Below are 20,968 nucleotides of genomic sequence, written 5' to 3'. Positions count from 1 at the left end.
TGCGACCTGAGTCTCCAAGGAGACCCTGTGCAGGGGGTTACTAAACCCCTCCCTCACATTCTGCCCACCTAGACACCCAGACGCCAAAGGAGGGCTTCTGGGCAGAAGCCCGCCAAAGGACGGCGAACAAAGAAGGCAAACCTGGTTTGGCGCGAAACGTAAAACACAAGAAGGACTTTAACAAAAAGAAATGGTAACTGAACCCGACCGGAGCCAAAATAAAATGTATTTGGTCAAGCAGGTGTATGTTCGAGGCTAATACAATAGCCTAAAACAGTACCACGTTTATATACTATAATCGTGGTAGAAAAGTTAGGGTAGAGACCACTGCCACCAGCCAAGTCTTAATGTTAAGGCAGCGAAACAAGGCTCCAGGACACAGACAAAAAGGGGTAGGAACTAACCCTTTCCAATACTCCATGTAAGATGGGGTGTACTGGGTCTGTAGTTTAAAGAGACTACATAAAGTTAATGGCAACTTTACATGTTTCTGGGGGACAGTAGTCAGCCCCAGAAAAATGGAGTCAGGGGGAAGTCTCGAAGACAGCCCGGTGTCACTGCACCGAAGGTGCTGTGTAACAAACACAAAAAGTGGGGCTCATGAAGTGATGTGGCTCCAGAACCCAAGATCACACAAATAGTAGAAATACACATGGAAAACACATGTAAGAGTGGGAAAAAAAAGCTCACACTCTTACCAAGTGGAAAAAATAAACCCTAGAAATCCAGCAAAGCTGCTGGGGGACTCACTAGGTGAGGGAAATTAGCCATAAATGAGAATTCTTCCCAACACTCAGCAACCCATCAAGGTGCTGCTCCCCCACCCCATCACGTGTGAGGTGAGCCGTGTGACCACCGCCAACCCCACTGCAGTTTTGTGGGACAGACTACTTGACAGAAGAGCTGCTATTTGCCCTTTGTCTTTGCAAATCGCACACATTCGGCACAATTCACACAAAGAAAAGGTATGTGTAAATTGTGCAGAAAGTATGTTATTCTTCCTTAACATTCTTCCAGACACGTGACGAGAAGGAAGCAGAGTGTTGCTATGTTCCCTTTGTTGGGAAGTAGAAACAAGTTCCTGTGCATGAAAGGGGTCATGATAAAGCACTCCACTCCTTACTTGACATTATGTTAGTTCCATGCATTTTCGCAGCATCAGACGCCAAGCCCAGGTCCTGGCAGGACAGGAATCATGCATTCAGAATTCTGCATTCTGGGAATAGTTCTGGATGCAAGGATGGAGGCACCTTGGTGTGGATATGGAGGGATGGTTGGGGCATTTGGGTGAAGTTTCTGGATGTCTATCTGGTGGGAGGGATGGAGGCATGAGGATGTGGATCTGAAGGTATGGATGGGGCATTTCGGTGTGGGTCTTGATGTTGATCTAGTGGGAGGATGGGGCATCTATCTGGAGGCATGGATGGGGCATCTGGAACGCGGGATGCGTAAATATTCCTGACCATCATGTGATGTGTACCCCTCTGCTAGAACCTGATCAAAGTGTGAATAGCGAGTTCAACTCTTCTTGGATAATACAATGGCCCTCCTCATTATACAAGACACTGTGGCATGCACAGACAGTTACCTGCCCTTGTAGATACATGTATTGGCTTGACCTGTGCTTCTCCCATCCCAAATCATGGTACATCGCCCCATCACAACACTTCTCTGACTCCATCTCACACGCCTACCTACATCCGCTACCTACTAGCACATCTCTCAAAATATATTGCATACTATAGCTAAATACAAAATACATCACCCTGTATTTAACCTCTGCAACCGCAACGTGAATATATTGTTGCTCTTTCTCTATTACTATACGGTGCTTCTAATATGTGTCAAAGCTAACTACAACTGAATACTTGCGCATTCTTCCGTGCCCAATGAGAGCTGCCAGCCCTAGTCCGCCTGCTAATATTTCTTGCACAGCCTAAATCTTTTTGCCTGCCTAGGACGTTGCACTTGCATTCCAACATCTACATCTTGCAATTCAGGGCACAGAGGCATTCTATCCACTTGGTGTAGAGGCACACCATGTTCAGCATATATTTCTTGCCGCGTGCAGAATGAATCACTTGACCAATAAAGTTGATCTGAAGATTAGACCTTTCTTTTGTAGAGGAGCCTGGTGAGTGGGAGAACTCAGTTGGAACTGAACACACACCAGACGCCATTTTAAATATAGGTTTAGCTCCTGACCCATGTCTGGCCAATAGGTGACCTCATCTAGGATCGTCATCATTTTTTGAATTTCCAGATAATCACTGGTCGCTGCATCATGGGCGTGATTTTACATTATGCTTCGAAATGAGGTAGGTACCAATCACTGATCAGAACCAGATTGAGGTTTCCTAACCAAAAGTGCATCTTGAGTTTTCAATATTTTCTGAAACTGTATTAAGACTCGAACATCTTCCGTTCGCTGACATTCTTGTTAAGTTAAGGAAAAGTTTTCTGGACCTTCTAGGTATTTTATAGGCTTTTCCAATAATCAAATCTTCTTTTTGAGTGGTAATTAGCAAAGCTAGCTGCAGAGGTAGTGCAGTATGTTGCAGTCCACTCTGTTTGAGCTCCTGAGCCTGTCTATAGTTCCTGTATTTTGTGGGAGGACCCATAAATACTGCTTGAACCCGTGGAGCGGCCACAGCGCCAATTGCAGAGGTAGTGCAGTCTGTTTCAGTCCACTCTGCTTGAGCTCTTGAGTCTGTATACAGTTCCTGTCTTTTGTGGGAGGACCCATAAATACTGCTTGAACCCGCGATGCGGCTGCGGAGTGGCCGCGGAGCTAGCTGCCGAGGTAGCGCAGTCTTTTGCAGACCGTGGCAGGACTGACAGACTGCCCTACAATGGAGGCCTGCAGTGCTCAAAAGACTTTTTCATCTGAAATTACACTAGCTGCTGGAGACGAGGAAGAGAGGTGATGCCTACGAAGCTCACGGCTGACTCAGCCTAGACAAGCTGTCTTCCCGGCCCATCAACCTCTTAGACCTCGCCTTCCGTCGGCACAGGCTCTCTGCAGAGACGCTCTCCTACAGCAAGTGCCGAGCATGGCTGCAAATCCAAACACAGCAACAAGTTTGATCAAACTATGTGCAAAAGAGCGACCAACGGAAATCGAACAGTACCCTGTTTCTTCAATCGATCCAAAACAGCCAGAAGACATCAGTGTGAAAGGAGTCACAATCACTCCTAATCTTACGCCCAAGCCCCCTTTCCAACTGGTGGCTAAAACTCACTTTGGAGGCTCGCCTGATAAATTTGCTGCCAGCAATTGCCCAGCGAGGGAAGAGGCTGTGGCGAGTCAAGGCGCTGCCAGCGAGAACCCTGAGGCGCCAAAGAAAGGGCTCTCCAGTGAAACGCCATCTACTATAAGCCCGACCTTGGGGAGGACGCTCGCACCTCGAGGGCCTGTGACGCCGGGTCCGGATGATTCTTCTTTGGGGTGCAGCGATCTGAGAACCACTCAACCAGCCTCCCCTCATCAGTGGGGGTGCCCGCGAGGTGTGTGCGTGGTTGCAATGGCGTCATCAGAGCCTATCGCGGTCGTGGCATTAGTTCATGCTGCCCAGAACGAGACTCTACTTCCCTCTAGAAGGCGCCCACCAAAACAAAGATGGAAAGAACATTTTTGTCCTGACGATGGTACTGCAGGATGCAAGCTCCTTCCAGATGACTCTGCCCGCTGCGAACAAGCGTTCGCATCTCCCCAGCTGGACCCAACTGCAGAGGGAGTAAAGATACAACTAACACCAATATCAAAAAACAAAATCAAAAACTTGTGCAGAAATAAACATCATATACATTAAAAAAAATCTGCTAATCCGTCAGTCTACACTCAAAAGAAAACGTCAGAAAATTTCCTTTCCAAAACATAGATATGCAATTCATTAAAGGACTATTTTTCCAGACAAGGAAAAAGAAAATACGACATTCTAGAAGAACTAACAGACGCAGAGATTTTGGATGCTATAATGGATCCTTCTTTGGTGCCAAAAGCACATAAAACAGCCTTTATCCCTAGCAAAGGCATTACACCAGAAACTGCGCCCCTTTTGGAAGTGTTTCGGGCACTACCGACTTATCCTCTAAAGGAATCCAAAACGAAGCCGACTTCTGCCACAAATGGCGTCGGCGGCCTGACTACCGAAGAAGCACTGGCGCTTCCTGAGCCGGTCTCTCCAATTCCTCATTCTGTAGCGGCTATAGCGCACATTCCACACCCATTGCAAACAAAGAACTTGGAGTTGACGTCTCTGATCAAAGTGCCACCATCGAGCCTCTGCCTGAAAGCACCTATAACTGAGGAACTCACTCACCCACCAGCTCAAGAGGAACTTGGGCAAGGCTCTTTTGTGCCACGTAAAGTCCAAGCTGCAGCAGAGCCTACGTCCCCCTACTCTGGGTGGGATCACCATTCTCCAAAGAAGATGCCACCTCCTCAGCAGTCCCTCAATCCCGCCCAATTCACGCCCCGCCGAAAAAGCCGGGCAGGAGAAATTTAATTTGTCGCATCAAAAGAAACACAGACAAAGAAGCCTGACGTGACAACAATAATGTCAGCTATCACAATAGCTCTAGCGCCATTCATAAAATTGTATGAGTTCCTGAACGACCCATTGAAAGATCAAACTACCCTAATTGCTATGATGCACACCAAATTGACCTATCTTGAAGGGTACATTAGAGCTAAAGAAAAGGCAGACAGAGAGCCCCATGAAAAAACACTGGCCGCTCCAATTTCTTGCTCACCCATTACAATCGAAACTTTGCCTGCAGGCATTTTCATCAAAGAATCAGAAGACTCAGCAACACAAACAGACCCCAAACTGTCCAAAGAAAAGTCTCATAATCTCTTACAGTCAGGAGCCGATATTTGTCTACCTACCGCAAACATTTTCAACTTTCAAAAAAAGCAGCACAATAAGGAAAGTACGGCAGAACCTCGACTCTTCTGATTTGCGGGAAACCCACATGGTTGTCAAAAGTCCCAAAATCACCAAGAGGAGAACAAAGGAGGTCATCTCCAAAAACCAGATCAGGCAGACCAACTTCCCATTCTCATTGTATCTCCAATGAAAAAAGATCTGAACTCAAAGAAGGCCCCAGTATCAAAGAAACTGTCAGAAGCGACTTATCTAAGAAAGGGAAGAGGGGAGATCTCTGACAACAACGGGGTGGCACTAATGAAAAAGACAAGCGAGAAACCTGACGCGGCCCCACTATCCAGTCTTGGCCCACAAACGACACGGAGGACTTTGCAGCATTTAGAACAAAAATCTCCAATCACAGTTGAAGACTTCTTGGCGGATGACAATCTCATGAACATTACGCTACATCGAACCCCGGGCAGGGCTGACCAAGGGAAAGCCTCAACATTAAAAATACATGCTGACTCGGAAAAGGCCTATGTCCCGGCCTCCAAAAAACACAGGCGTAACAGTGACAACATACCGCAATCTCCTCTGAAGGAGAACATTAGAGCACCAAAAGGCCCACGTTTCTTCAAAAACCAGCACCCTCCGCAAAGTCGATACAGCAATTGAGTTGACTCAACCAGAAAAGAAAGAGAAGAGCAAAGGGACGTCCACCACGCAGAACGACGGACAGGAGAAAATCGTTTACAGAAGTTAAGAAGCCCTAATAGACCAATCGACAACCATGCTCACTATTCTTACCACCCACACTCAGTCCGTAGGGTTGAGCGGCTTGTAGGAAAGGACGACAAGGCCAGAAACCTCTACCACCGGCAGTTACCTCTGACAAAAATCTTCAAGTTGGAACAGATTCCGAGGAACTCCGAAGCACTAACCTTAAATTGGGGGACTGTTCTGAAAGTTCTGAAAAACATCTGCGAATTCAAAAAGCTGAAGACAGATGACCTCATCCTAGTAGAGTCATCCCATAAAGCACAGAAGGCAAAGGCCTACCTTCACATAAGAGCTTCTGCCCTGGGACCTCTGATCAAAGAAGGAACGGAAGACCTTCTTAAAAGAGGGTACTATGTCACGGAGCTGCAAGGCAACACACAGTAGTCACCAGTATAAACTGTCGGTAGCCACCCCCTGGCTCAGCGTTTACACTACAGGTTGAAAACAGAGGCCTATAACAGGAACAGCACTCAGCTCCAAAAATCTCATGTGAGCGATCCGGCCAAACATAACAACGAGGTCACTGCAAACATCTCTCCAAAGACAACAGACTCCAAGAAAGCAGCAAGGCCTCCAAGAAAAAGCCCGGCAAGGCAAATGTCCGACCAACTAACAAACAAAGGCAGTCCCATTCCAGAATCCTCAACCAAGATCAGGGGTCAGAGACTGATAAACGTGGTCCACCGCAAATTTCCAACGCTGACACTCTCAACAACCTGAAACAATTCCTCAACATTCGCTCCGATTAAACAACTTTGGGCCTGGCTCCCGAAAGCCATGACAAAAACCTCAAACAAATAGCAACCAACATCATCCCGTAAAAGCAAGATGCTCATGACAGAAGCCCCCGAGAGAGGAGGATCCAACATCGTAGGAAACTCAGTGACTACTCCTTTAAAAATGGTGTTGTGGAACACCAGGGGACATAACCATCTGACAAAATCGGGAGACATAAACTTTGGGGATTACAACATCTTAACCTTCCAAGAAACCTGGCTTCTAGACACACCATCTATGGACGGTTTTGCTGCATTTATTTCACCAGCAATCAAAGGCCGTTTGGGCCGTCTGTCAGCAGGCCTTTTAGTGCCGGATCGTTCAGGCAGTGGACTCTCTATTCAAAAATGTCTCTCGTCCACCCAGAGTCATTTATCGATTCTGTTGAAGTAGGAGCGTGCCATTTCCCTGCTTGGAACCATTGTGATCACTTGGCTCATCATAATCACAACATACTGGAATTCTCATACTATCACAGACAAGAAGTTTCTAAGCACCATAGAAACGTAAATTGATGCAATCTACGCTGGTTCTGAAGCTGCACTTATCATAATAAGTGGAGACCTAAACGCCAAATGCCCGAGATTGAAACTAACTTCTGAACCAATATGATTAAAAATGTTGGTGGACTCGCATGGGCATCAATGGCAAAAGCTAATGGACTCCAGAAACTTCCACAACATTGAGCAGGCATTCCCCTCAGCCGACCAAATTCCAACATGGGAAAGAGGTGGCCAAAAGGCTACAATTGACTACATCTTCACCTCGGAGGCCATGCTTAACTTGATAACATCATTTGAGATTATACAATCTGAAGCTAGCGATCGTAACATCTTCAAAATAACATGGCTTACAGAGAGCCCTACCAGAATGAAGATGTCCGAAGATGTCGAACCTACAACCCAAGGAAATCGCTTGAGATTAACGGTTGAAAGAATAGAAGAACTCACAGCAAACTACTCAACCCAACTGTTCACGAAAGAGCGGGGGACTGCCTGGCAAATCGACTACCAACCACTATTAATACCGTACTAGCCCAGTTTTCCTAAAACGAAGCACCCAAAACAACCACCTCTCCACCACTATGACAAAGTGCTGGTGGCCAAACGCCGAACTATCAGTCAGGAAACTAAAGAGACAGGCAGCAAAATCCAACTCAAACCTTCTGCAGAGAAAACTTCATAAAGAACTAAAGAAGTATAAATCTTGGCTGAGATTCTATTGAGGATCCCTCTAACAGCAAGATTCTGAGGAGATGCTGAGGAAACTGTCAGGAAGGAATTCCCGAGACTTTTGGTCTTTGGTTAAGGCGGTTGACCGAACACCGAAGCCCATGTTGTCAAATAGCGTGCCTGAGGAGAAATGGAAGTCTCACTTTACCGTCTTATTTCAACTTCCTCCTCATGCAACCAGCTCTGCAGTGAACTATCGGAAAACAGACTGGGAAGACTTTTCAAACAAAGACAACATCGAGGAGGCCATAAGAAACCTTAAGCCTTCCAGAGCCCCGGGCCCAGACGGGGTTACCAATGTTGATTTAAGGAATCACCCGGCGAAATGGCCATCTTTCACAAGTCTGGTGTTTAAAGAATACTGCCAGTCAAGATCCATCCCGAGGTCCTGGACCTCTTCCGTGGTAGTCCCGATTTTTAAAAAGGGCGACAGGTCTGATCCTTGCAACTATCGCCCAATAGCCCTGCTGGACATGATTGGAAAGATCAACGATCCCTCCTCCTTAGATGTTTTCAACAATGGGCAAAAACCTCCCCGAGTGCCGATCCCTTTCAAGCAGGGTTCATGAAAAACTCTGGTACCACGGTCAACATTATGATGCTAAGCATCATAAAGAATAAGATCATGACCGGAAAAGCAAGGGTTTTCCAGGCGTTTATTGACCTCACCCAGGCTTTCGACCAGATCGACAGAGCAATGTTGTGGTTAAAACTGCAAAAAGTGGAACTGCCCAAACCAAATCCTAGAGCCAATCAAAGCCCTCCATTCTTCGACCTCAATGAGAGTGAAGCTCAACCAAAAAGGCCTCTTGTCCGGTGAAATACTAACATAAAACAGGGATACCCCCTCGCCCTGGCATTGTTCATCTCTTTTCTGGGTGACTACAAAGAAGAGTGCAGTGCCATCAGAGCCTTCCCGCCTAAAATTGGGGAGACAGCGGTGTCCCATTTACTATACGCTGATGACATTATCCTCTTAGAACAGACCTCGATCAGCCTAAGAAGATAATGATCTTAGAAAAACCATTAAAAAAAAAAAACAAAGACACCTCGCTGGAACCTCGAAAACACCAACATCGAAGTGGTGAGGGACTTCAAGTATTTGGGCGTAATGGTGGACAGCTCAAAATGTGAGGTATCTATGCAGATCCACCTATGGGAGAAGACGCGAAAACTAACCACGCAAGCTTGCGTAATGGACAGAAAATATGGTTGCTTCTCCCTGACACCAGTCCTGAAGTTTTACAAGGCTAAAGTCGTCCCATGCTTGCTATACAGAGGTGAAGCTATGCCCACAATTCCCTCAGGCTTTTGGCAAAAATTGGAAGGCCATTTCTGGTGCAAGGTCCTGCAATTTCCGAATTCGACCTCTGTTCCAGCAATCAGGAGAGAACCGGGTCTCCTATCCCTGAAAGCAGCCAATGAAGCAAGCAAAATGGCCCTGTTTAGGAAAGTGATAATACCGGAATCCCCACCTCTTTACAACATGATAAACAACAAAATGAAAGGCGGTGGTTGCAGGATGCTAACAATATGAGTAGAGGAGAAGATCCCAGATAGATCTTATTGCGTGTTCAGAAGAAGACCTGGTGCAGAATCCAAGAAATGTAAAGCGGAATATGGACCAGGCAGATCAGATTGAAACACAAGAACTGGCTGGGAAAACAGGCTTCTAGGCCATCTTCCTTTGCACACCAACAAACTAGACACACCAGATCAAATTGTCAAAAGGTTCCCAGACAAATCGCTAAGGCACATTTTCCTAAGGGCTCGCTTAAACTTACTTCCCACCAATGAAATGTGCACCCTGAGAGGTTTATCTTCAAACAACTCATGTCGGCTCTGCAAGGACGTGTCTGCAATCGAATCAGTGAGGCGCCTTTTGACGACTTACCCGGGGACCCAGAAACTCAGAAAAGCATATCTTGGCCCGTTACTAGAACCATGCATTCTACGTGAGGAAGAAGTATGGTGGAGTCGTCTAGTAAGTGGTGAAAAAACTTCTTGATCAATTGCCACGGCAAACATTCTGACTGAATGTACTAAAACTGGACCTCACCCAACCTCTTTGTGACGAAAGAAGATAAGAGGATCAAGGAGATTTAAACAAGAAAGTAATGAACAAGATGCAAAATAAAAGAAGCTACACAAGCAACTTACCCTTCAATTTTGTAAAATCATTGAATTGATGAAACAAAAACAAAAAAACAAAAAACAAAAAATTAGGCCTTGATCTGGAGCATCTCCAGTCCATTGAAGAGTAGAAAGCTTACTTCAAGCTTGAAATTGGCATTGAGTTACTAATGTTATTTGTATTTCTCTAAGGAGGTGTTCCATATCAATGTATTTGGTTTGGATTGCTCCAGTTTTGTCTAGTTGATCAGCCAAATCATTCCCTATCTTATCAGGGGCTTCAACCTTTCAGGCCCCCTTGATTTTCTTCCAAAATATGGTCATGCTGTTTGATGTCACTAAATCATTTATAGTTTGGATTAACTTCCCATGTTTCAGGGGCTTGTTGTTCTATAGTTTGGATTAACTTCCCATGTTTCAGGGGCTTGTTGTTCGCACAAAGCACACCTCTGGCTTTCCAGTTTACTAAATGCTCAACAAATCCATTTCGAACATGGTCTGAATTGGTCATGGATACTAGTTCCTGCAGTTGGTGTTTTACGGCATTAAGGGCAGCTTTATGTATGACTGTCAGTTCTACCACCTGACCGTTCCGAGGACCAATTCTATAACTGGCTGAGGATTGAGGGATGCCGTTCACCTGGGCATTCCCAACACCAGCTAGTGTTCCTTCTCATTACTTTCTTTAGTATGGTAGGGATATCCATCTACATAAACTATGGGCATTCCCTGACAGGTGCTCTTTTCATATACCTTATGAGAAGCTAGATATGCCTCCATATTATTGGTTGTTCTAAAGTCTTTGTCCTTCCCTTAATTATCTTAGACACAGCCATGTAGATTGGCATATATTTGTGCCAGCAGACTCTTTTTATTTTGACCATATCTGATTTCTACAAGATATCACTGCATGGAAAGAATCCAGGAAGTAATCTTTGAATTAGAGATGTTGCCATTTTGTATGCAGTCACTCTGTTGGTACAGGATCAACAGATGGTCGTTTTTCAACATCCATACCATTGCCAGGAGTGATTTCTCACATTAATTAAATTTCATCTCAATGAACGCTAAAGTTTTGCCTGCATATGGGATCACTTTATCAACCTGGTCGTGCTTCTGATATAAACGCGTGGTTAAACAGGTGTCAGGAAATCCTGTTTCCAGTCAAAATGTTTTGTTTTTATTGGGATAAACCAAACACAGAGCTTTGGAGAGACTTCTTTTCAGTTGTTTCACAGCTTCTGCTCAAGAGTTCTTCCATTCCGACTTGACCTCTGTCTTCATGGTCGGGGGGGGGGGGGGGGGAGCTGAGTGATCTCTGTAATTCTCCATGAATTCACCACTTTAATGAGCCAGTCCTAAGACACTTTGTAATTCACACAGACTTGTGGAGTTTTTCAATTTCAGTACATCCTCCCCCTGCTTTTTCTGGGGGTTACTGTGGATGAACTTCTTGGATGTTCTAATAATCACTACGTAAATGACCATCACAAGACATAGCAAGTACACATATTTCAAAAATGTCCTTTTATAAATAAGAAACCGATCTCTGTCTCTGGACTGTACAAATGCATTGACATTAAAATGATTAATGGACTGGTTGCAAGTGAACAATTGTAAACAGAAATGATTATTAAATACTACTTTCAAATGCGTTATCCATTTAGAAGCAGCTCACATGGCTTAGGCAGCTCTCTGGATTTCATAAGAGCAAGAGGGTCATTTCGGATTACAGAGCAATGGTAAAAAAACACAATATTTAGCTAGTACCACTTTTTATGCCGCCCACCCAATTCAGTGGTGAGTGGGGAAATACCTCTGGTGTTTATCTGGGAATTACGAGTTCGATTTTCAAAATGGAAAACTGACAATTTTTTTACTGCACCTCTGGTCGAAGTAAAAAGTATAAATTGGTCCCAAAAATATATCTAACATTTTCAGTGTACAGAAGGGACGGATACATTCTCCCTTCCGGTAAATTGAAAACGTTTTTTAATTGAGCCTTTGCAAGGGAGTGAACACCTTAAACACCATACCGATGCAATGCATAAAAGTGTCAGAATTTACCTTTTTTTGCATTTAAAAAAATGAACAATATTGGTCTGAACCACTACTATACATCACCCATGACCACGATCAGTATAATTGTGGAAATCAATAGAAAAAAGTAAAACATAATTGTAGCAAGTGATTTGTTTGTTTGTTTATTTATTTGTTTTGCGCACCAGACGCGAGGGTTTCAGGGTGCAGAGGTTACAAGGAGGTTCACAGCTTGTGTTACAGAGATAAATTACACATGGCACATAGCGAAAAGTGAGGCCACATTTAGCAAATGCAAGTTATCGCAAGCAGGGGACAAAGATATTTTTGGTTTTAACGTAGGGAGTCTTCCAGGGATGCCACTGCGTTTTCACAGAGCCAGGTGCACAGTCTGAATTAGGCGGATTTTGGTCAGCAGCAAGGTCGGACGTGGTAATCACTTCCAGCGGTATTCCTGCGCAAATTTCTCCCAACTCACAATGATCCCCTCATAGTGAATGCAACTTCCGGCTGGATATTTAGCCCGAAAGGGCACATTTGTGAACTATTTCAATTTCACATCACCCTTTTTCGTTCTTTACATACACACATAAGATTATGAAAATAACGATCTGAGTGTGTGGAGATGTGTTTATAGTTGCCCTTTAAAGGGTGGACGAGAACTTTGGGCGTAACCTGCTTTTTAAAAACTCTTTTCGACATAGCATAATGCCCTGGTTTTGTATACTGGGAACCGAACTATACAGCTGCAGGGTGTTACCGTAATAGGGTACACTAACGTGGAAGCAATTTGCAGTGCAGGGAGGGGCCTGCTGAGCGGCAATACAGAGGTTATTGGAAGGCGGCCCAGGTTAGGTAATCGATGGCAGAGCCGGTCTTATTCAAGTTGTTGGTGACCGGCTGCCGACACCCGTTGAAGCTATACTGCTGAGAGTTTCACACCGTCCACCCTTCCATCTGGCACAGTTGAGTCCCTGAGTCTGCATCAGCGATTCCATCCCTTGACTTCTGCTGAAAGCTGCTTCTCCTACTCCCATGACATTGAACGGGACAGAATTTCTCCTTTAACAGTGTATCCGCTTACCAACATCTTGAATACTTCTCAACTTAAAGCAAGAACCTAGGAATGCAGATAAAGCGGGAAACCAGATGGGAACAGTTATCAGCTAGACTGCCTTGCGCTCCAGAAAACTGATAGCATGAGTTTTAAAATGATTGCCAACCAACACCTGTCTCTCATTTCCCCTTTTCTGTCTCTCGGACAGGTCTTTGGAATGGTGCCCCACTGGAAGTCTTTAACTGCAGCTCTCTCAGGACATTGTGAATTCATAGCAAATCGTTACATTGCTTTGACATTATTAAATATATAAATATGTGTAGGCGTTACTTTGGGCCTGATTCGTGGATCTTTTAGTGCAGTGAAAAGTCACTTTGCACTGCCAACAAAGACTCTGATTCACAGAGCGGTGCAAAGTGTATTTATGATGGAGAAAAGTGGCATTGAACTGAAAACATACACTTTGCACCACTCTAAATCAGGGTGTTTGTTGACAGCACCAGTCACTTTGCATCAGTGCCCCCGCCTGCCCAAATGTAGGCGGGTATCACTGAGTTTAGGGGTAAAGTCTGGCAGGCTGTAGAGGACAAACTGGGTATACACTGAATTATGGAGGAACAAAGGGAGGCGAGTGGATAGTTAAGCTAATTACTATGGGTATGAGTCCTTTCAGATACAGGAATGTAGGCGACATGATGAAAATGTCTTTTTCATATTTAGATGCCTGTCATATGATGAAATAGATTTTTAAACGCTTATATTTATTGAAATATGTACAATTGATAAATTGATTGGATTTTCTAATGTTATTTTAATGTATTTGAATGGCTGTGTGGAAAGTTGATGTATCTGAAACACGCTAAATAAAATAAAAATTGATCACCAGTGCAAAAGTGTCTTTAGAGGTTGCAACAAGAGAAACTGGCTTCCCGGGAGCCATCAGAATCGTCTCTCTGTCATGCAATGTAACATTACCAGGCAATCTCAAAAACCACAGCCTTCCCGCTTCAGCGGTTTTACACCCCAGTGAGGGCTACTCAATAATGTGTGTGTTTTCTATAAATGTATATTTTGTTGAATTTGGAGTCCACTGGCATCCATCATCGTTGAATACTGGTTACTTGTAGATGAAATGCATGCATAGTGAGCTCAACAAGGGCGCGTGCACAATTATCAGGACAACAATAATGCCAATTCAAACGTCTTTGTAGCTTATCAAGTATTAAAATCACAGGACAAATGAAAGGGGGTGCAGCACCCCTGAGTCTCATACGAGGCCAAGGATAGTAGATGGCTGGAATAACAGTAAGAGTCCAAAGTTCAGAACAAGCACATGGGAAAGAAATAGAAAAAAAGGAAAACAGGCTAAACCTGTGCTAAGGACCAGTACAGAGAGAAGGAGTTCCCTGCTAAGAGTATTGGGAATATTTGGGAATTCATTGGCCTGGATGAATTTCATACATGGAGACTAAGGGCCTCATCACAAGTCTGGTGGTACCCCTTAAATTCAGCGGTAGCGCTATTACTGTCTCATTTAAGGGTCTGCGAGATTTCCCCCAGCTATAAGCTGGGGGGAAATCCGCAGCAAATTTGTTGATGTTCGGCGCCATTACTGCCGGCGGGAAATCCCGTGCTAATAGCGCAAATTTTCCCCATTGGGCCCAATGGGGAATGAGGAATTCCCAAATGGGCCCAATGGGGAATGGGCACTAACCGTTTTGCCAAACCCGTGATCCGGCGCTAATAGCGCTGGGGAGTTTGGCGTTAGGGCTAATAGCGCCAGCGTTACCGCCCAACTCGTGATGATGCCTTCTGTCTTGACATTTAGTTCCTAATTGTGACGGTGGTCTTGAATGTTCTGAACCACTGAACACCACTCTGAGGTCAGGCGAGCTTTGAGCTTCCATTTGTGTGCAATAGGGGAGTAAGAATATCTCAGGGGCAACGCATTTGTCTTGCAAGCAAGGCAACACAGGTTCGAATCCCGATCCCGGGTTCAGAAACCACTTCTTCTTGAATATCGCAACAAATCACTAGACAACGACCAAATCGTATTTGTAAGTACTTTCAATACACTTTCAAACAAAGTGAATGCCATTATCAAGCGCAATTGGCATATTTTAGACGCTGGCGAATGTCCTATTAAAAAACCACTTTGCGCGTTTAAAAGAGGCCCAAATATTAAAGATCTGGTCACTAAAAATGATATTTCAGTTCAATCACCCCAGTTGACCTTGACTGAGTCCTGGGGCTTGCCAAAACCCACCGGACATACACCTTGTGGACACTGCAGTTGCTGCTCGAGCACAAAGCGCACAAAGGAGATCGACTTAGGTTTGAGAAAACCTTGGCAACAAAGACAGTTTACTAACTGTAATTCTCAGATGGTAGTTTATGTGATTTCGTGTCCTTGCCCTAAAATGTATATTGGAATGACAGAACGAAAAATAAAAATAAGGATTACAGAACACAAAAGTTGCATTATTAATAAGAACATAACAGCTCCCATGGTGGGCCATTTTTTGTCCATGGATCATACTCCAGAGTCATTCACATGGAGTGTACTGTCACAGATGTATCTTAAAGAAAATACAATGGCCAACAAGAAAAAATTATTCGATACAGAACAAAGATTGATTTATCTTTGCAATACCGTAGAGACAGGTCTCAATGAATTCATTGATTGGGACAGACTGTGATAGTAATAGGACAGCTAGTGGAGTGCCCTGCTATTCCTTCTCGTGGTAAGTCTCCTTAAGGTGTTTTACCTATACAATACCAGACTGAGTATGGGTTTCAAAAAATATATTTAACAAATATATTTCAGAGCAATGTCCAGTTGTTGTTCTGTTTTCGCTGCTTGTTATTTGAGCATGTTTTTTCCACCACATATATAGGATGTACATCGTACTAGATGAGCTTCCAATTATTAATTGGTTTGAGTATAGTTTACGAAATACGTTGTTATTATCTGAATAAGCCTAATTTAAACTGTGGTTGGCCTTTTTAATAAATAAATAAAATTATCTTATACTGATAATACCAAGATATATTGATGGTTAGTTTTGTTGTATGGAGAGTACTACAACTGGAATGTAGGTAACTTTTGTTCCCTTCCAAGATGGCCCCCGGGATACATGCATACGGGCAATGGAGTTTCACTACTTCTCTAGTTTCCATGCTCCGCCCGTATTAGTATCAGAAGAGTCGCGGCATCATACAGTCACGTGGTCGTGTTGCAGACACACGACTGAGGAGAAACCGGGAGAGCGTTAATACCCAGTGAAGAAATCACACTGTGAGTACAGAAGTTAACATTATGAACGCTAATATGACGTCCAAATTTACCTCTGTAATGTTGATTTTGAAACTGCACTAGTTAACATCCGTGTCGGTCTGAGCCCGCTTCTCGCGTTTTTGTCTTGGTTACTAGGCAGAACAAGGATCGTGCAACCTTCCAGCTAAGCACTTTTGGAATTTATTTACGCACATGCTGCGATAACCGTGGGTGTTCCAACAACTTACGTACGAGTGCTATGTAAGCACCGAGGAGCGTATTAAAAGGTTAGCTTCGTGTACTCTATCCATCTGACCTTTGTTCTGCTGTTCCATTGTTTGTCGACCATTGTCGGCTCGGTGCATTCTGGTTTGCAGAGCCAGTTTAAAATATTTGTAAAAACACTACGAACAATTCAATTGGCTTTCCCTTTTGGGTCCACCGATGACTGCGATACCGACTAACTAGACTATAGTCTCACTTTTTTGAAGTTAAACAAGAGAGTTAATACCATCAGTAGCTCTTTGTATGTCGCGGGGTTGTTTACAAAACATTTTTGATTGTGGCAATACACAAAACATAGAAGCATTTTGTTTCTAATTTTAAAATCTACCTCTAAGAAAAGCTGCTTCTAAGACTAAATACATCCAGTCAGTTTTTACCATGTTCACTAAGCTCCCTGTTGCCTCACTGTCTTCCGGAGAGAAAACCTCCCACTCAAGCAGATCGTGTGATTACCCCTGCTACTACTTATCAGTCGGCAGTCAGGAAAGCCTTTAATCTGTAAATAGATTTAAAAGGCATACAAAATACTATTGACAGTGTTTTTTCTGAAGGCATACAACCGATTCGGTCAGAATTCTCCCACAAGAAAGCGTTTAAGTACACCCAAGAAGGGTACGACCCCTCAAAAAACCAAACACTTCAATTCCAAAAACAACGGAAGGTGCACTTTGGGAATACTTCTTTCTCATCAGGATCCTCTGGAGAGGATAGTTTTTCAAATTCTAGAGCCCAAAAAAACAACAGTCGCCCGGCAAGACAACAAGGTAGAGGCAGACGCAATAATAGTAGAGGGCAGAACTTTAACAGATCTTCCAGAGGCAGACAAGGACCACCACCTAAAAGACAGCATTTTTTAGAGGAAGAAACGCACAATGATGATTGGGATTATGCACCTCACCAACTAAGGAGCACCAGGGGTTATTAGTGAATCTGACTAATTACACTCCAACTATGACAGAAGAAAAATTGTTGAACAAAGGCCTAGGGTTTGTGCCAACCACAAGCTCCGATGGCTTTAGAATGAGAACCAAGATTCACCAACTTTTTCGTAAAATACATCTAAAACAGTTCTTTACAGATAAGAGCTATGAAGGTGAAGATAACGCTAGTGGCTTAAAAAATCCCTCAGAATTTCATCCCCCTTTCTCGAGCTTTACACCTGAAGCAATAGTGTTCAAAAAAAGGGTTCTATTCGAACTGAAACTACTCGAAAAGAAGAATATTGACACTCATTTCTTTCAAAATTTAACACGGGATGAACGAAAAGCCTTGCAACAACTAAAAAATAACAAACAAATCATTATTAGGAAGGCTGATAAAGGAGGGGCAATCGTGCTACTCAACCGTGCTTTTTACATCTCAGAATGCACGAGACAGCTAAATGATACATCGTTTTACAAGAAAATCCAGGAAGATCCAACACCCCGCCTAAAACTCACAATTGAAGAAAAAACAAGGAAAGCTCTAGAAAGAGGATGGATCTGCAAGCAAACAGGAGCATGACTTTCTCATAGCAACAAAACCATCTATACCTAAATTTTATATCTTGCCAAAGATCCACAAATCATTACTTGACCCTCCAGGCTGCCCTATTGTGTCAGGGGTAGGTTCATTGTTAGAACCGCTTTCAAAATTTGCGGACAAATACCTAAAACCGTATGTCCTTGAGATGTATTCATATATACAGGATACTACAGAAGTTATAACTTTAATCGAGAACTACCCTTTCAATAATAAGCAGCAAATACTAGTTAGTCTCGATATAGTGTCCTTGTACACGTGCATTCCACAAGATCTCACTCTTGAAGTTTTGGAAGAGGTGCTCCTTGAGAAAAGAACTGAAGGAGAATGCCCTAACAGCTTTATACTTTGGTGTGCGTCAATGTGCCTAAAAGAGAATTTTTTCAGTTTCAATCAGCAACTTTTCCAACAAGTGCACGGAACCGCGATGGGCTCATCAGTAGCACCTTCTGCAGCCAACCTGTTTGTTGAATCATTTGAAAAGAGTGTCATCTATAGCCCCTCTAATCCTTTTCTAAACCATCTTCATTTTTGGAGACGCTATATAGACGACATTCTAATCATCTGGGACGGCGATATAGTCATGTTTGAAAACTTTAAGGAATGGCTCAATGGACAGAACCCGTTCCTAAAATTCACGGCAACCACCAGTACAACTGCAATCAACTTCCTTGACATTACGATTTGGGTAGACAACAGTGACAATACACTTAAAGTGAAACCGTATCATAAACCAACTCATCGGAATTCACTCTTACAGTATGACAGTTGCCACCCTAGCCATATCAGGAAGAACCTACCTGTAGGCCAATTCTTACTGCTTAAGAGAAATAGCTCAAGTACAGCAACCTTTGAAGAAGAAGCAACAACTTTAAGCCGGAAGTTGCGCACAAGAGGTTACCCTAATAAGATCGTGAGGAGAGCTCATAAACTAGCAAAGAACAATAACAGAGAAGCCCTTCTTGAATATCGCAACAAATCACTAGACAACGACCAAATCGTATTTGTAAGTACTTTCAATACACTTTCAAACAAAGTGAATGCCATTATCAAGTGCAATTGGCATATTTTAGACGCTGGTGAATGTCCTATTAAAAAACCACTTTGCGCGTTTAAAAGAGGCCCAAATACTAAAGATCTGGTCACTAAAAATGATATTTCAGTTCAATCACCCCAGTTGACCTTGACTGAGTCCTGGGGCTTGCCAAAACCCACTGGACATACACCTTGTGGACACTGCAGTTGCTGCTCGAGCACAAAGCGCACAAAGGGGATCGACATAGGTTTGAGAAAACCTTGGCAACAAAGACAGTTTACTAACTGTAATTCTCAGATGGTAGTTTATGTGATTTCGTGTCCTTGCCCTAAAATGTACATTGGAATGGCAGAACGAAAAATAAAAATAAGGATTACAGAACACAAAAGTTGCATTAGAAATAAGAACATAACAGCTCCCATGGTGGGCCATTTTTTGTCCATGGATCATACTCCAGAGTCATTCACATGGAGTGTACTGTCACAGATGTATCTTAAAGAAAATACAATGGCCAACAAGAAAAAATTATTCGATACAGAACAAAGATTGATTTATCTTTGCAATACCGTAGAGACAGGTCTTAATGAATTCATTGATTGGGACAGACTGTGATAGTGATAGGACAGCTAGTGGAGTGCCCTTCTATTCCTTCTCGTGGTAAGTCTCCTTAAGGTGTTTTACCTATACAATACCAGACTGAGTCTGGGTTTCAAAAAATATATTTAACAAATATATTTGAGAGCAATGTCCAGTTCTTGTTCTGTTTTCGCTGCTTGTTATTTGAGCATGTTTTTTCCACCACATATATAGGATGTACATCGTACTAGATGAGCTTCCAATTAATAATTGGTTTGAGTATAGTTTACGAAATACGTTTTTATTATCTGAATAAGCCTCATTTAAACTGTGGTTGGCCTTTTTAATAAATAAATAAAAGAATCTTATACTAATAATACCAAGATATATCGATGGTTAGTTTTGTTGTATGGAGAGTACCACAACTAGAATGTAGGTAACTTGTGTTCCCTTCCAAGATGGCCCCCGGGATAAACGTATACGGGCAATGGAGTTTCACTCCTTCTCTAGTTTCCATGCTCCGCCCGTATTAGTATCAGAAGAGTCGCGGCATCATACAGTCACGTGGTCGTGTTGCAGAAACACTACTGAGGAGAAACCCGGAGAAGAATAATACCCAGTGAAGAAATCACAATGTGAGTACAGAAGTTAACATTATGAACGCTAATATGACGCCCAAATTTACCTGTGTAATGTTGATTTTGAAACTGCACTAGTTTACATCCGTGTCGGTCTGAGCCCGCTTCTCGCGTTTTTGTCTTGGTTACTAGGCAGAAAAAGGATTGTGCAACCTTCCAGCTAAGCACTTTTGGAATGTATTTACGCACATGCTGCGATAACCGTGGGTGTTCCAACAACTTACGTACGAGTGCTATGTAAGCACCGAGGAGCGTATTAAAAGGTTAGCTTTGTGTGCTCTATCCATCTGACCTTTGTTCTGCTGTTCCATTGTTTGTCGACCATTGTTGGCTCGGTGCATTCTGGTTTGCACAGCCAGTTTAAAATATTTGTAAAAATACTACGAACAATTCCATTGGCTTTCCCTTTTGGGTCCACCGATGACTGCGATACCGGCTAACTAGACTATACTCTCACTTTTCTGAAGTTAAACAAGAGAGTTAATACCATCAGTAGCTCTTTGTATGCCGTGGGGTTGTTTACAAAACATTTTTGATTGTGGCAATACACAAAACATAGAAGCATTTTGTTTCTAATTTTAAAATCTACCTCTAAGAAAAGCTGTTTCTAAGACTAAGTACATCCAGTCAGTTTTTACCATGTTCACTAAGCTCGCTGTTGCCTCACTGTCTTCCAGAGAGAAAACCTCCCACTCAAGCAGATCGTGTGATTACCCCTGCTACTACTTATCAGGTAAACCTT

Source organism: Ambystoma mexicanum, chromosome 6q, assembly GCF_040938575.1.
Source record: "Ambystoma mexicanum isolate Mex_15411 chromosome 6q, UKY_AmexF1_1, whole genome shotgun sequence".
NCBI classification, from domain to species: domain Eukaryota; kingdom Metazoa; phylum Chordata; class Amphibia; order Caudata; family Ambystomatidae; genus Ambystoma; species Ambystoma mexicanum.
This window is presented reverse-complemented; position numbering follows the sequence as displayed.